Source organism: Coregonus clupeaformis, chromosome 2 (assembly GCF_020615455.1).
Source record: "Coregonus clupeaformis isolate EN_2021a chromosome 2, ASM2061545v1, whole genome shotgun sequence".
Lineage (NCBI taxonomy): Eukaryota > Metazoa > Chordata > Actinopteri > Salmoniformes > Salmonidae > Coregonus > Coregonus clupeaformis.
Window position 1 is genome coordinate 17,799,972 of NC_059193.1, and position 17,870 is coordinate 17,817,841.

The following is a 17,870-nucleotide window of genomic DNA, read 5'->3' on the forward strand; positions in this document are numbered from 1 at the left end:
GACGCCGTATATTAGTTTTATGACGCCAGGCCTCGTTTGGAATAGAACTAGCCATAAAGAGAAACATTTGTCTGACAGACAAAGTGAGGGATAAATCACTCTTCCCCTGAAGAACGGTTTTGAAATAATGAAAAAACCCTGTTTGCTAGTGTGAGAGAAATTATATTACTTAGTAGGGTCCATTTCTCGGACCATTATCATTTGTATTCTATTTCTAAGAGACAATATACACTACTAGGTTTCTGTGGTAAAGATTTATTTAGTGTTATTATAATAAAAGCATATCTGGCAACTCACTGAAAAAAAAAAAAATTATTTTCCCACTTCTTGTTATTTGGTAGTTCTGTGGTTACATTACTCTCCTATACAGGACGTTCATATACAATACATTTGTGTTCAGGCCTGCTTACTTCAGTCCCTTCTTCCAGTTACAATCTGCAGTACAGTATATAACACTATGGAATAGATCGTTTTTCACAGTAATTCCTCATGTATATCTCCTCCCTCTCCTCCAAGTAAGATGTCTCCCTGCAGACCGTTTCCATGGCTCTGGCTGTGCTTGGTGTCTGCCTTCCATCCCCATATTTCTCACACTGTCTCCCAGTCTGTAGGGTCTAAACTGGTGGCATCTGCTAGTCCATCTTTCCCTCTGTTTACCAATATGCTCCCAATCTGTCCATAGGACCCTCATTGACTGAAATATATGGCTTCATCTCAAGTATACAGTGAATCACCCTCTCCCTGGGCCTTAGCATTCTACAGCAGTGGATTAGGCCTGATTGATTCTACCATGCACTGAGTGTGCAGTATGTACTGGTAGGCTACTGCGAGTTTGCACCTTTAAAATCAGGATAGAGACCCTTTAATGGTGAATAACAAGCATGATTTGGTGAAAAATCTGTCCTTTCTATAGAAATTATTGGAGTCATCAGGTGTATAGTGTTCAGGTCTTTGTTAGTCCAGTGTGTGTGTGTGTGTGTGTGTGTGTGTGTGTGTGTGTGTGAGACCACTCTACAAGCACACCCCTCTGCTCTCTCTGTCTGCCTCGACAGCCTGCCTGCTCTGGCGCTAGGCCCGAGGCCCACTCTGCATTAAAAAGCCTGCAGGCCCCGGTGTGAAAAATAGGGCCATTTGTGCTTGTTTGTAAGTCCTGTCAAGAAGCAGCACCTCTGGCCCGGCCGGTTAACAAATTGGATGTTTAATCTGGTGACATTCCTATCTGGGCCAAGGGCTAATGTATGTGTCTAAGAATAACCTGGGCGGCAGGCTTGATAGATGGTAGCCTATTATGGGCGGTATTTAAATCTGAGAGGACAATTCCTCCGTCGCCCCCAGACTGACAGCTTGATTTCAGCGCTGGGGGCCTGGATGGAGCTGTCAATCAACGTGTCAGGGAGGGATTTTATTTTTTCACCCTCCGCCTGCATTCGGCAGACAGGTTGTTGAACAGCCCGTCGTCTCTCTCGCCTAGACGGTGATTATAGAGATGTGAGGGAGGAGAGGCTAGCTGGTAGCCACAGGTCTGTGGCTTTGACCAGCCGACATAGGGGAATGTGCTCGAGTTCGACTCTCTGATGCCTGGTAAACAGACAACTCCTACCTCCTAGGCACTTATAGATCTGTATGGATTGGATAGATATAAGCAGTATGGTGACAGTTCCACCCAGCCTATCCTATAGCAAGGACCTATAGCCTGAAATAGCCTTTAGCCTCAGTCTGTAGAATAACAATATTTCTAGACAGAAAGATGTTTCCAGACAGAAGCCTCATCTGTTTTGACACTGATGTTAATTCATGTCAAAGGAAAAAAATTCAACATTTTGCATCAGACTTACTCAAAGAGACTCAATTGATGCTCCAACCCTCCTGTTTCAAGCTGTCACTGGACCTAGTCAAGTTAATGATTCAATGAATTATTCAACGCCACCTCTACGAAAGATATAGAGCTGCTTCCTCATTCAGCTCCATACATCGCTGTTCAGGGCTTTACCTCTCGTCGTGGTGATTCTCCCCCTGCTGTGGAACGTATTATGGTATGTGTGTGTGTGTTTGTCTGACTGTTTGTCTGTGTGTGTGTGTGTGTGTGTGTGTAGCCTATACATGCATGCTTGTGTGTGTACCCTCCTCCTGCTGTTTCACTCATCACAGTATGTGTGTCCACCTGCTGTTTCACTCCTGCTGAATCCCTCAGTGTGAGCTCTCAGCCTCTGCTTTTGATGCACAGCGTTTGTTGTGGTTCTATATCTGACGCTCCCAATACACACCCCGACCACATCTGTTCACCTTTCCCCGCTTTAGGGTTTTACCCTACCTCCAAATCACCTCAGAGATAACGACAACATGTCTCTTCTACCGTTTCAAACTTTCCAAACAGTACTGCGGTTGAAAGGTGTTCTATCTAAAGTAATTACACTCATGTGTTATCCAAAACTCGCCACAATTGGAGAAAAAATAAACATGAAATAATTATTTGATGTCAAGAATGTTGTTTCTGAACAAACCGTGATCTTTCTGATGCATGATTTGACTATGTGTTTCTCGGCACAGGAAGCAAAGGACAGATTTTTACAGCTTGCTACAATTTCAAATGCATGCCGGGGCCATGAGGTCACCGCGAGTCACATATTTTATTTTCTCTCGTTAGAGCATTATGTCGTGGAGTGATTTTGATTGGAGGGATAAATATGTTCTTTGCCATGGCAACGGGGCCAAAACACAGCTGAGGAGGGACCAGAGGAAACCTGAGTGCAGCGGAGAAGAGCGTGTGTGTGTGTGTACGTGTATGGTGTGTGTGTGTGTGCGTGTGTGTGTGTGAAGGGTGGGTTAAGTACAAACAGTCAGGAGGTTGTAGAGGAACACTGGTTCACTTGGCCAAACAAACAAACTCCATTCTATCTGTGCTCCAAAGCAGTTTCTCACATCCACCCTCAGAATAGAGCCAGCCACGCTTCCTGCATGAAATAATGATGGGATGTTCTGTTCGTATCTGTGCTCAAGGAATTCTGCATGTGTTTGTCATATGATAGATCTCACATAGAAATGGGATTTTGTTGAACACACTGTGACATTTTTCACAATGTCCACAAGCTGATAACACTTTACTGTGACAAAGATCTCATTAACAAGATTGTTTTATTTTAAAGGATCATGTTGACTTAGCATAATACATTAAATATAGATATATTATAGGCAGATATTATCTCTGATCGAATTATTTTTCATCTCTTATACAGTAGCAGAGTTGTTGTATCCTTTAGTGGAAATGGCCAGCTGCCAATTTACCAGGTTCAGACAAAGTCATCATCTCAAAAATGTTCAGCAGTAATGGATTTTATGTCACATCATTTTTTATGTTGAATAATCGGCGTCTGATCAAAGATGAAAGGTGAGGTAAAAGCCTGGTGCTGGTTTCTATTGCGATCAATAAAAATCGATTTGATTCAGATATTTAATGCCATCAGTCTGTCTTGATGAATCCTCATCTTGTACTGTGCTGATTTCCAGGCAGAGAGACAGCCTTCCTTAATACGTCGGAAGTGAAACACACCCTTATAAAATGCATCATGTGTCCACTCAATATTTTAGAAGTAGAAAATGAATTGTGCAAGACACTCTTAGCGGAATAAACTGCTTTTGTGTCTCTTGCAAAGTTCAGGGAATAAGGGACTAGAGTCATAATGCGTTGTTAAGACAATAGACAGTTGAGCGTGTGTGTGTTTGTGTGTTTGTGTGAGCATGTCTGTGTTTGAGAGAGAGGAGAGACAGAAAGAGAGAGAAAGAGAGAGAGAGAGATCTGTTCCAGGGACTGTTTTAGTGCCTCATCAAATATTTAGTTTGATTGTACATGGTCCTGTAATTGCCATCTTGGCTACTAAATTATTGATGGCATGTAGCAGAGCCGAGGAGGATCCTAGTCTTGGAGCGTTGTCAGAAGGGGGGTCACACACACACACACACACGCACGCACGCACGCACGCACGCACACACACACACACACACACACACACACACACACACACACACACACACACACACACACACACACTGAGCCATATTGTTAACTCCATCCGTTTCATACCCTAATTAGCTATACATGAGCTTCCTCAGAATGTGCCTAATTATTTGAAGAGGGCATTTGTTTTCAACACAGTAGAGTAAATATTAGATACTGTAATAAGACTGTGTGGAATATGGTTCCTTCTGATGTTGGGGAAAATTTTCCTTGAATTTAGCAGAACAACAATAACTAGTAGATTAAATCAAATGACAACTGATTGTGAAACAATTAGCGACAATGCTAATGTCATTTCAGTGTCACTGGGCAGACTGTAAATCTCTGTGTCCAACCCAAGTGTTTGATTAGAACTTATCTCAGTTATACTGTGAAGCAATTCAGCAGTGTGTCATCTCTCAGTTGATTTCAGCCTTTGTTTTGAAATTGGAGAAGTCGACCTCAAAGAATCTGAGGCGCTATCTCATTGCCTCCTGGTGCTGCTCATCTAAACGCCACCGCCTGGTTCTGTCTTTTCATAGAAGGCATCAAACACGCAAAGCAAATGGTGGGTCAGAATTGGAAACGCGGCAGCTTTTTAAAATACCCCTGCTGAAATATTGATTTCTTATTTTTCTTGCCTAACGTAATAAATGAGAGACTCTGGGAATGGTGAAGGTGTGTGTGTGAATGTGTGTGTTTGTGTCTATGTGTATGCGCCTTGTATGGAGTCAAGAGGGCCTTGTAATTTGAGCCAGACATAATTGCTTCAGTATAGTGCTGTGGGTGTGGTCCCAGGATGACATCATCTAGAGTGGATCTCAGCTCACATCCCCTGTAATGAAAATGATGCTGAAGTCAGACACTTATTCCCTGCTCAGCCTCATTCAGCTTTAGTGTACATAATATGTAGCTAATATCTCAAGCATTATTCATTTGAAACAATACACAACAGCTTTCATCAAGTGTTTCAATGCTTTTGAAGCACTCGTTTCTGTAAAACATTTTTAGAGGGCCCACATAGTGATTTCCTATAGGGGCTCTTAGGGGCCACGGGTCCCTGTTCTTTGTTTAATGTATTTCCCCCCTTCCTGGCCTACTGCCACTTTGTGCAGCTTCTGTGCCAAGGTTATTCATAATGTTATTGTATTTGGGCTAACTATATGCAGTGTCCCAATAGTGACATGTCCTTTCCCTTATGTTCACAAAGCCTTATAGGCAGAAGGTCTTGAGAGATAAAACCGAGATGGAGTACAGATGTAGGATCTTCATTTGATCACTCTTTTGTTGCTGAGAATTTTCCTGCACAGCAGGAAATGCAAATTTGTGGTAAATTTGAGTTTTAAAAAGGTTGTTATTTCCAAATTTCTGACTTTATTTGCCCTAACGAAAAATGTATCAACCCCTACAAAAATCCATTAATTATAATTCACATAATAATTTACTTTTCCTGTTACTGCAGGATTATTTTCCTGCTGTAGCAAACTGGCTCAAATTTAAATCCTACATCTGTAGACCCATCCAGTCCTTTCACATATCAGCGGTCACAAAGGAAAGGAGACAAGGACACAAATCAAATCCAATTGTATTTGTCACATGCGCCAAATACAACAGGTGTAGACCTTACAGTGAAATACTTACTTACAAGCCCTTAACCAACAATGCAGTTTTAAGAAAAAATACCCCCCAAAAAAATCACACAACAAAATACTATATAAAATAATACGAAATAAAAGGTACAAATAATTAAAGAGCAGCAGTAAAATAACAATAGTGAGGCTATATACAGGGGGTACCGGTACCGAGTCAATGTGCGGGGGCACTGGTTAGTCGAGGTAATTGAGGTAATATGTACATGTAGGTAGTGTTATTACAGTTACTATGCATAGATAATAAACAGAGAGTAGCAGCAGCGTAAAAGGGGTGGGGGGGGGAATGCAAATAGTCTGGGTATCCATTTGATTAGATGTTCAGGAGTCTTATGGCTTGGGGGTAGAAGTTGTTTAGAAGCCTCTTGGACCTAGACTTGGCGCTACAGTTTTTAATGTCCCGTTGGTAGGATATATGTGCTTGTAGTTCGTCCACTTTATTATCAAGCGATTGTAAATTGGCCAATAGTATCGATGGCAAAGGCAGATTATCCACTCGTCGCCGGCTCCTTACCAGGTACCCCAATCTCCTTCCGCGATATCTCCTTTTCTTTCTACTGCGAATGACGGGGATGAGGGCCCTGTCGGGTGTCTGGAGCAAATCCATCTTGTCCGACTCATTAAAGAACAATTATTTGTCCAGTTCAAGGTGAGTAATCGCTGTTCTGATGTCCAGAAGCTATTTTCAGTCATAAGAGATGGTAGCAGCAACATTATGTTCAAAATAAGTTACAAACAATGCGAAAAAACTAACAAAATAGCACGGTTGGTTACGAGTCCATAAAAAACCAGGGAGACAAGGGAAGGACGCCTTGAGATGAATGGGGACTCAGCCTAAACTGAATGGACAGAGGAAAGAAAGGACTAGGTTAGCCCAGCAGGACTATAGCAGCAGTAACTCCTGCCACAGCCATGGTTCCACATTAGAGGCTGGCAGGCACACACACCCCCTTGTAATTGATTGTAGGGCAGCATAATGAGGTGACGGCTTACAACAGAGACGCAGACTCTCTCATTATCTTTACCTACTTTTTAAGACCAGAAGAGAGACGGCGGGAAAAACAGCCTGGAATTAATAACGGAGCCCTGGCTGTAGATGGACATTCATTATTGATGGTGTTTTAATACGTTTTCGATAAGGAGGGAGGAAGGGGTTGAACGGAAAAGGAGAAGTTACTCCCTGGCTTTCCTCCCTTAGGGATGGATCGAAATGTACAGAATGGTTACCTGGAGAAAAATTGGGGAGGGTCATGCTTTTTCAATTTCAGTCAAGGGGAGGGTTTCGATTTTTTTTTTTTTATACATCTAGTCAAGGGGAGGGTCATGTAATGTGTAATTGATGAAATTTAAATATTTCTGTGTTTTTAGAATTAGTTGCTTATTAGTCTATATATCGATGTGTGCCCGATGCCACCCCTCATCTCTGATTCTCCGCTGGGCGCAATACCAATTGTGCCTAAAGGCTATTTAGTGTGGTCTCAATCAAATGATCCATAGCTTATGGGCTACGAAGTGCATGCTTGGAGAAGCACAGGGCAAAGTTATATTTCTAAGATAGCTGCTGGGATGGTGTAAATAAAACTAGGCTGCATTACACACTGCAGTGGATATTCCAACCCTGAGCCTGTCACAATCCGGGTTAGAACTCCGGTCTCAGAAGTGTAGAGCTGGGGGTACTACCCCTTAGCCACAGAGGAGATGTTGTAGGACCCAAATGAAACACCAAGGCAATACTCCAGGCAAGTAGATTTAATGTTCACAAAACAGGAGGCAAAACAAAACAACTCCACGAGGGGAGAAAAACAAACTAAAGATAACTTCAAAAACTTACTAGGACCGACACGGTGAGACAAAGCAGGAGACACACAGTCAGGACGCAATAACCAAGTGACAAACAAGGGGAAAACACACAGCTAAAATACACAAGGGGAAACAAGGCACAGGTGACCTGGATAAGCTAATTAGGACACATGAGGAAGAACTAAGGCAAAGGGGGAACACAGCTGACCTCTAGAGGCCAGGAGACAAACAGGGGAAGCAGGAAGCTGACAGGACCCCCTCCTCTAGGAACGACTCCTGACGTTCCTTCCAGAACACCCTGGCCCCAGGGTGCGAAAATCTCGGATCAACCCTGGGTCCAGGATGTCCCTGGCTGGAACCCAGGAGCGCTCCTCTGGCCCGTAGCCCTCCCAGTCCACCAGATACTGCAGAGAGTTCTGGACCCTCCGGGAGTCCAGTATCCGGCGGACTGTGTAGGCTGGCTGGCCGTCTATGATCCTGGGAGGTGGCGGGGGTCTGTGGGGGGGGCAAAAGGAGAAGACAAGACAGGTTTAAGGAGTGAAACATGAAAAGTGGGGTTAACTCTAAGGGAGCGAGGCAGAACTAAACGATACGAAACAGGGTTAACCTTTCTAGCAATGCGGAAAGGGCCGATGTATCTCTGGGAAAGCTTCTTGGATTCGACCCGGAGGGGCAAGTTCTTAGTGGCCAACCAAACTCTCTGACCAGCTCGGAAACTAGGGGCCGTCCGGGCGGTGGCGATTAGCCTGACTTTGGTATCTCTGGGAGGTCCGAAGGAGGGTACACCTGGCCTTCTTCCAGGTCCGCCTACAGCGTTGGACAAAGCGCTGGGCCGAGGGAACACCAACTTGCGCCTCTTCCTCTGGAAATAATGGAGGGTTGTAACCGAACTGGCATTCAAAGGGGGACAATCCGGTGGCTGAGGACTGGAGGGTGTTGTGGGCATATTCAGCCCAAATAATATAGGTGGCCCAAGACGTGGGATTACTGGCCGCCATACACCGCAGGGTGGTCTCCAGATCCTGATTAATCCGTTCCGTTTGGCCATTAGACTCTGGATGGAATCCTGACGATAGGCTGGCTGTGGCCCCAATAAGCCTGCAGAAGGCCCCCCAAAACCGGGACGAGAATTGGGGACCTCGGTCAGAGACCACGTCCAGGGGAATGCCAAATATCCGGAAGACATGGTTCATGAGGAGCTCAGCAGTCTCCTTAGCCGAGGGCAGCTTGGGCAGGGGAATAAACCGGGCAGCCTTCGAGAAACGGTCTACCACCACAAGGATGACGGTGTTGCCCTGGGATAGAGGAAGTCCCGTAACAAAGTCCAGAGAAAGGTGTGACCATGGCCTTCGAGGAACAGGTAAGGGATGGAGCAGTCCCTGGGGTCGCTGGCGTGTCGACTTTCCCTGGTTGCACACAGGGCAGGCCTCAACATAGACCTGCACGTCCTTCTTGATGGACGGCCACCAAAACCGCCGTCGGAGGAACTCCAGTGTGCGAGCACTGCCAGGATGGCATGTCAAGGGCGACTCATGACCCCACTGCAAGACGCGGGCCCGAACCGAGAGAGGAACGTACAGGCGACCGGCAGGACCACCGCCTGGATCGGGCTCATGGGCAAGAGCTTCTCGTACCCCTCTTTCTAGTTCCCACTGAAGAGGTGCGACGATCCTAGACCTCGGAATAATCGATGCCAAGGGCTTCTCTTGTACCTCGGGAGAATAGACTCGAGACAGAGCATCCGGCTTGACGTTCTTGGTGCCAGGTCGGTAAGTCAGGAGGAACTGGAATCGATTAAAGAAAAGGGACCATCGTGCTTGCCGAGGGTTCATCCGCTTAGCCTGTTGGAGATATTCCAGGTTCTTGTGGTCTGTGAGAACCTGGAAAGGGTGCTGAGCCCCCTCAAGCCAATGGCGCCACTCTTCCAAGGCCAGCTTTACCGCAAGCAACTCTAGATCCCCCACGTGGTAGTTGCGCTCGGCCTCAGACAGGCGGCGAGACATGAAGGCACAAGGGTGTAATCTCCCATCCGCACCCCTCTGTGACAGGACGGCTCCCACCCCCACCTCTGAGGCGTCCACCTCCACCACGAAAGGTCTCTCTGGGTCAGGGGTCACCAGAATCGGAGCAGAAGTGAAGCGGCGCTTGAGATCCTCGAAGGCCCCTGCTGCTTCCGGACCCCAGTGAATCTTGGTCCCTCCTCCCTTGGTAAGCGTCGTCAAGGGGGCTACCACCGAGCTGAAATTCTTGATGAACTTCCGATAGAAGTTAGAAAAGCCAATGAACCGTTGAACCTCCTTGACCGTGGCAGGTGTGGGCCAATCGTGGACCGCCTTGACCTTCTTGGGATCCATCTCTAGGTGCCCGGGAGTGACAATAAACCCGAGAAACTGAGTCTGAGAAACATGAAATTCACACTTCTCAGGCTTAACGTAGAGGTGATTGTCAAGGAGCCTCTGGAGAACCCGGCTAACATGCCCCTCATGTTCCTTCAGTGACCTCGAGAAGATGAGGATATCGTCCAGGTACACGAAGACGAACAGATTAAGCATATCCCGGAGAACATCATTAATCAGGGCTTGGAATACTGCGGGGGGCATTGGTGAGCCCGAACGGCATCACCCGATATTCATAGTGTCCCGTGGGCGTGTTGAACGCCGTCTTCCATTCGTCTCCTGGCCGGATCCGCACGAGATGGTAAGCATTGCGGAGATCCAGCTTAGTAAAAAATGGAAGCCCCTTGAAGCAGCTCAAAAGCAGTGGCCATGAGAGGAAGAGGGTATCGATTCCGAACCGTGATCTTGTTGAGTCCCCGGTAATCAATACAAGGCCTCAGACCCCGTCTTTCTTTTCAACAAAAAAGAAGCCCGCCCCAGCCGGGGAAGTAGAGGCATAGATGAGGCCGGCTGCCAAGGACTCCTTAATGTGGTGTCCATAGCTGCGTGCTCGGGGAGGACAAGGAAAAGATCCGACCTCTAGGAGGGCAGCACCCAGGGAGTAGATCAATGGCACAGTCATAAGTGCGATGAGGCGGTAAGGCAGTAGCCCGGGCCTTGCTGAACACTGCCTTGAACCGATGGTAAACACTGGGGACTCGGGAGACGTCAACAGACTCTTGAAACTGGGTACTAGGGGCTGAGGAACTCTGAAGCATGCAGGTGAGTTGGCAAGTGGGACCCCAGCTAAGAATGGTGCCAGTAGGCCAGTCGATCTGGGGATTATGTCTGCATAGCCAAGGGTGACCCAGGATAATAGGATACTCGGGAGAGTCAATGAGATAGAAGGTCTCCTCCTGCTGGTGTTGAGAGATGGTAAGTCGCAGGGACTGAGTCGCCTCAGTAACTTTTCCTGGTTCCAGAGGTCTGCCATCTAAGGCTGTAACTGCCTGGGGGTTGAGGAAGTAGTTGGGTAGGGATCTTAAGTTCCTTAGCCAAGGTTACATCCATAAAATCACCTGCGGCACCGGAATCGATCATAGCCTGGACCCGATGCTGGTGGCCCTCCCAGGACAGAGTGGCTGGAATAGCTAGGACCGCGTTAGTAGGAGGAGCTCTAATTTTCCCCATCACAACCCTCCTGTAGCTGGGCGGGGACAGGCGTTTCCCAAAGCTCGGGGCAAGTGGAGCGGAAGTGGCCGGCAACCCCGCAGTAGAGGCACCGACGCTCCCTCATGCGACGTTCCCTTTCGTTGGAAGAAAGCCTGGAACGGCCTAACTGCATGCTCTCCGGGGAATCCTGGGGCAGTTCAGGAGCCGGGGCAGCTCTGAATGACGGAGTCCAAACAGGAGAAACAGAGCTGCTCAGAGGAACTTGGGACTGAGACACCTGACGGCGAGCCGTTCTCCGCTCTCTTAGACGATTGTCCAGGCGGATGGCCAAGGCTATGAGGGACTCGAGATCTTCAGCTGGTTCACGGGTGGCTAACTCATCTTGAAGGGGGCTCAGATAACCCTCCCTGAAAGCAGACCCTCAGCGCTTCATCATTCCATCCGCTCCTTGCTGCCATGGTTCGGAACTCAATGGCAAAATCTGCCGTGCTTCGGGGGCCCTGACGGAGAGACAGTAGGCGCTTGGAAGCCTCCCGCCCACTGACAGGATGATCGAACACCCGCTTGAACTCTTCTACAAATGCAGCGTGGGAGTCACAACAGGCCTCCTGGGACTGCCACACCGCAGAGGCCCAGGCGAGCGCCTTGTCTGAAAGAAGGGTAATGAGGTAGGCAATCTTGGAACGGTCTGTGGGAAAACTTGAGGGTTGGAGCTCGAAGGTGAGGGAGCATTGGGTGAGGAAACCCTGGCAAGAGCTTGGATCCCCAGAAAAGGGCTTGGGAGGTGGTAGTCGGGGCTCCGCCAACCGAGAAGGCCTGTCGTCACTGGGAGGTGACCGAGGGGAAGGGGGAGGACCAAGGAGGCGTTCAAAGAGCTGGTGAAGGGAACTCATCATTTCGGCCAGGAGTTGAGAATGTCTAGCCATCAGCTCCTCTTGTCGGCTGAGAACGGCTTCATGGCGCTGGAAAGAAGCCTCATGTCGAATGATCACCGCCAACAGGTCCTGGGAACTGAGTGTTTCTGGGTCCATGATTGACTTGGTTATTCTGTCACAATCCGGGTTAGAACTCCGGTCTCAGAAGTGTAGAGCTGGGGGTACTACCCCTTAGCCACAGAGGAGATGTTGTAGGACCCAAATGAAACACCAAGGCAATACTCCAGGCAAGTAGATTTAATGTTCACAAAACAGGAGGCAAAACAAAACAACTCCACGAGGGGAGAAAAACAAACTAAAGATAACTTCAAAAACTTACTAGGACCGACACGGTGAGACAAAGCAGGAGACACACAGTCAGGACGCAATAACCAAGTGACAAACAAGGGGAAAACACACAGCTAAAATACACAAGGGGGAAACAAGGCACAGGTGACCTGGATAAGCTAATTAGGACACATGAGGAAGAACTAAGGCAAAGGGGAACACAGCTGACCTCTAGAGGCCAGGAGACAAACAGGGGAAGCAGGAAGCTGACAGAGCCCTGGCCTGCTCTGCTCTTGCTGATCAAAAACGTTTTTGTGTGCTTCCTCCACACACCATGCACCCTTTAAATAGCCTACCTCCGTGTCAGTGAAGAGCTGTCAAGTTAAAACCAAGACTCGAATTGAGGGGGTTTGAGTGGGTATGCCATAGTCCAACATTTTATTAAAGAAAATGGCAAAAAGCACAGGCCTAACCCTTGTTAGCTTAGGATTTTGAAGAAAATTAAATGGATCCGATTATATGACCCACCACCTCGATTCGGTTGTATGTAGCAACATTTGAAATTGTGTTTTTTTACATTGGATAAAAGTAGAGACTCAGAGCTAGAAAATGGTGTATCATAACAATGGTAAAGTAGTTGATAAACTTGTAACCCCACTTTTGAGAAAATGGCCCGTGAATGTTTTGGTACACCTTCTGGAGAGCTCTTCTTTGTCCACACCCATTCAGCATCGTTCACACCCTCTTAAGCCTTAGCCCCACCCATCTCTTTAAGGATTGTGAGGCCATGTGCTAAACATAGTGAGTAGTGTAGTAAACAACCAAAGATTTCAAAACTAAAAGTGGTTAAAGTAGTAGCCTACAATAAGGAAAACTCCAGGTTAAAAAAAAACTTCATCTAGTCCTTGACCTATATCCTAATCTGACATTGATGCAGGTCATGTTGTTCTTCACATTACCATCTCTGGTAAACAAACACTATATCAAATTAAATCTAAGTTTATTTGTCACATGCCCAGGATACAGAAGGTGCAAATGGTACAGTGAAATTGTTACTTGCATAGTAGCAATATCAAAAACAAAGTGTCCAGATAACAATATTTTATAATTATTTAATGACGCTTACCCAGGCACACTTGTCTAAATTGATGGGTCATGTGAAAGAAATGCTATAACCACCCCCCGGCCACATCTAGCTAAGTGGATGGGTCACTATTGTCTAGACATGTACACATGTTCATGAAATACAATAGATTGCCGGAATCACCCCCAGACACACCTGGCTAACTTGATGGGTCATGTAATCATCTGACGGCATAATCCCCACTCATACTACTACCAATACAAACATTGTCATAGCTGTAGTATGTATCTGCAGGTAGCTAAAGCTAACCAACTAGGTTCAATGTTAGCTAGCTAGCAATGCAAATGGATTTCTGATACAAATGATATTACTACACAGATCATACACATAATGTTAGCTAGCAAGCCAGCAAGCTAATGTTCGCTAGCTAGCTAACAGTACACTTTAACTTGCAATGAAAACGACTTTCTGACAAAATTAGAAACATAAAATATCTGAAAATGTAGCTAGACTCTTACCCATATCAATGGATGAATGCTTCACGGCAGACTGGAACCATTTAACACAATTTTGTTTGTAGCTACATGTTTGGCCAGCGTTGTGTCAAGTCACTCCGGTTCACACTGACCGCGGCATGTGCAGAAAGTAGCCCATCACAACTTTTTCCAACTGATATTTGTTGATAGCGCCTGCTAAATTCAGGGCATCAATGTTGTTGAGAAAAGTAGCAAAACTTTTGTAGTTCTCGATGGCTAACATCATATCTTTCAAAAAAGCTGCAGTAGAAAGGATTATCAACACATACTGAGCAGCTCATGTTATAGACAGAAGCATGCTACATGGCAGACCAATCCGAACTCATCTCCCGGCATGTCCAGCCCATCCATTATCTCAGCCAATCATGGCTAGTGGGAAGGTTCCTGTCTTTTTCCGTGGCTAAACCAACTAGGCTCGTAATTTAGCAATTGTATTTGTATTTACAGATAGCATAAACATTTGTTATTAAGGCACATGAAAGTTCCAGAAGGCATTTCTGCCCCCCAAAATGCATTTTGATAAAAAAAAAATATATATGTTCAAATGTCTCTCCTGTGAAGTAGTGATGTGCGACATATGCCTAGCTTCATGAAACGAGTCACATATAAAGTGATCTATAACAACGCTTTGGTCCGCAATGCTTTATGCTAGAAACAAGCTATAAAATACCCGGGAAAGATGTGACACCGATGCATATGGGGATATCATTGTTTTGTCTCTTTGACATTCAGAGGCTGACTTTGCTTGGGAAGTAATCTAATTGATCAAGCTATTCACTTTCTGTACAATAGAATATGTTTAAACCCAGACAGCTTTTAGGGAAACACTTGTGACCTCTCGTTGGGTTATGCCACAGAAGAGTAGCCAGCTGTTAAAGCATACAATTTTCTGCGTAGGTAGGCCTGCTGTCTGGGGTGAAAAAGTTGGCCTAGCTTTTGAAAGTACCATGCTCAGATTCTCAGATTTAATTATTTACAAACAGGGACTGTTTCGTTGCAAACAAGACACACTGATTTGGCATTGGAGAAATATGATAAGATGAACACATAGGCCTATCTCTCTGTCCATTCCTAGCCGGTAATTTGTGTGGTATTAAAAAATATTCTGCTAATATGTAAAATGACATAGAATTGCATGAAATGTTTATAAAAGGCAATTATTTTCTCAGACTTGTAAATACGATGATAGATTCATGCAATAACTTTACTATAAAGGAGATCTTTCCACCCCTACTTTTGTCCACGGTGGTCTGCGAACCCACAACCTTCTGACCTGCAGCCCTGTGCGCTATCAAAGTTAGTGCATTGCCATTTAATGCTTACAAGACAAAGAACAGTTTCTAAAACTGCATATCTAAGGCTCTGATCTGTCCAAGAAGTGACGGTAAACTTTGTTTTAATTATTATTTTGCGTATAGGGGAGGGTCACTTGTTGTTGTTTTTCAAGCGTTGAGGGAGGGTTTAGGTAAAATATATTTTGCTGAAGGGAGGGCCATCCATTTTCATTCCAGAGACATCTGATTTTCTCCATGTAACCGTTATAAATAAAGTTAATTCCCTTATTCTTATTCTTATAAGTGTATATTTTTCTGAGGTTTGAAATAACATCCAATCAGGTGTGTATGTGCATTGGATTGTAACAGATACACTAAAGACTGAAACTGGAGAGATCAAATCAATCAAATAAAATTGTATTTGTCACATGCGCGGAATACAACAATTGTAGACTTTACCGTGAAATGCTTACTTACGAGCCCTTTCCCAATGCAGAGTTAAAAAGTAACAAAAGATTAGCAAAAAAAAGGAAATAGTAGCACAATAAAATAACAATAACGAGGCTATATACAAGGACTACCGGTACCTAGTCAATATGCAGGGGTACGAGGTAGTTGAGGTAATATGTACATGTAGGTAGGGGTAAAAGTGACTAGGCAATCAGGATAGATAATAAACAGAGTAGCAGCAGCGTATGTGAAAGTGTGTCTATGTGTGAGTGTGTGTGTATGGCATCAATATGTGTGTGTGTGTGTGTTCGTAGTATGTGTGAGTGTGTGGGTAGTGTCCAGTGAGTGTACATAGAGCCAGTGCAAGAATGTCAGTGCAAAAAAAAACTATAAGTGGGTTAATGAAAATAGTCCGGGAGCCATTTGATTAACTGTTCAGCAGTCTTATGGTTTGGGGGTAGAAGCTGTTCAGGAGCCTTTTGGTCCCAGACTTGGCGCTCCGGTAGAGAAGAGTCTACTGGTTCAGAGAGAGGTTGAAAATGTCAGTAAAGAGACACTTGCCAGCTGGTCAGCGTTCTGAGTAAGTGTCCTAGTAATCCGTCTGGCCCTGCGGCCTTGTGAATGTTAACCTGTTTAAAGGTCTTACTCACATCGGCTACGGAGAGCGTGATCACACAGTCGTCCAGAACAGGTGGTGCGCTCATGCATGGTTCAGTGTTGCTTGCCTCAAAGCGAGCATAGAAGGTATTTAGCTCGTTTGGTAGGCTCGCGTCACTGGACAGCTTGCGGCTGGGTTTCCCTTTGTAATCCGTGGTCGTTTGAAAGTCCTGCCACATCCGACGAGCATCAGAGCCGGTGTAGTAGGATTCGATCTTGGTCCTGTATTGACTCTTTGCCTGTTTGATGGTTTGTTGGAGGGCATAGCCAGATTTCTTATAAGTGTCCGGATTAGTATCCCGCTCCTTGAAAGCGGCAGCTCTAGCCTTTTAGCTCAGTGTGGATGTTGCCTGTAATCCATGGCTTCTGTTATACCATAGTATAACATATTATGGAATATTTGAAGTTAAATATATGGTAAAACATGGTAAAAAAATGTTGATGGGCTCCAGCGCTGAGCAGTGCAGCTGCCAAAAGCCAGATAGTCATTTTCTCCCACTAACTCTAGTCTCTCCTGATGTGATAATGATGTTTCACCATCATATGTCTCATATAAACTGTCATTAAAATTCTCTGCCAATTTGGAAGCTAGAACAAAATAATCACTGCAAGTCTGAAGCATGACACTGGTTTCAAAAGGCTTTTCAATGCTCATACTCTTAAAATAGGCCAATGGAACAGGTGTATAGTCATTATATTTCTGATATAATGAAAACCCTGGTGGTTTATAAACAAGGGATTGAAATTGCTCCAAATGTACAGAAATGTATTTCATACATTCAATCTTAGTGAAGTTATCTGTTGAGTTTTCTGATGGTATTGGGTAACCCTTTCAAGTGACAAAATCATTGTGCAGCTGTGAAGTAATGCAGTTTACAGCACAAGCTTGGCCTGAAAACGAACCCCTTTCTCTCGCTCCCATTTCTCAAAGTTGAGATCAACATTCAACCTCCGTCCTGTCATCTTCTACAAGCAGCTACTTCCCCCTTTGCTTCCGAGCTGCTATCGCAGAACCATTCCAAAGGGAACCAGGCTTTGATCTGGTGCCGCTTTTCCATGAAGAGACCTGGAATCTTACATTCCTTGTCAACTCCTGCCCAGTGGCAGATGGAGGATCCGGGGCCGCCGAGACAACATCACATACTCCCCCCTCCACAGACCTCACCCTCATCACTCTATTCCTATTTTTGTGCTTTCTCTTTTTGTGTGTTTTCTTGTCATTTGGAGAGCTGTGGTGAATCTTAACTCTGAACTGGCTCTACCCAGGGCTTCTAGTAGGGTATGTCCCAGTTTCTCGTAATTTTTTGGGGTGTGCTTGCTTGGCTGAGCTCTGCTCTGGTTCAAACACGGTATAGCTGTAATAACAGTGCGGCTGGTTGGCTTACCAGGCCCTTGTCTCCAGCTGCCTTTTAATTCAATCCCTATTGATCTATATCTCTCCTCCCAAGGACTCTGATATCATATGAATTGGGGATGGGTTCCCCATGTTATTGTATTCCATTGCCATAAAGGGCATTAGTAGCCTACAGTGCACCCCAGATCAAGTTTCAGTCAATACCGGCTAAATAGAGTAGCACTTTTTTTATCTTCTTCAATGTGTCATTACAAATTTAGCATATTTCTTTACGCAACAGGGCTCTTTTGAATTCACACCCCTTCTCTCTTTCTATCACTGTACG

General features: G+C 45.4%; 1 protein-coding gene across 4 annotated transcripts in view; it reads left to right on the plus strand.

Annotated features, from left to right (window-relative positions):
- Window positions 1–17,870, plus strand: part of LOC121533897 (transcription factor COE3) — a 106,453-nt gene that overhangs the window by 58,509 nt on the left and 30,074 nt on the right. The window lies entirely within an intron of this gene.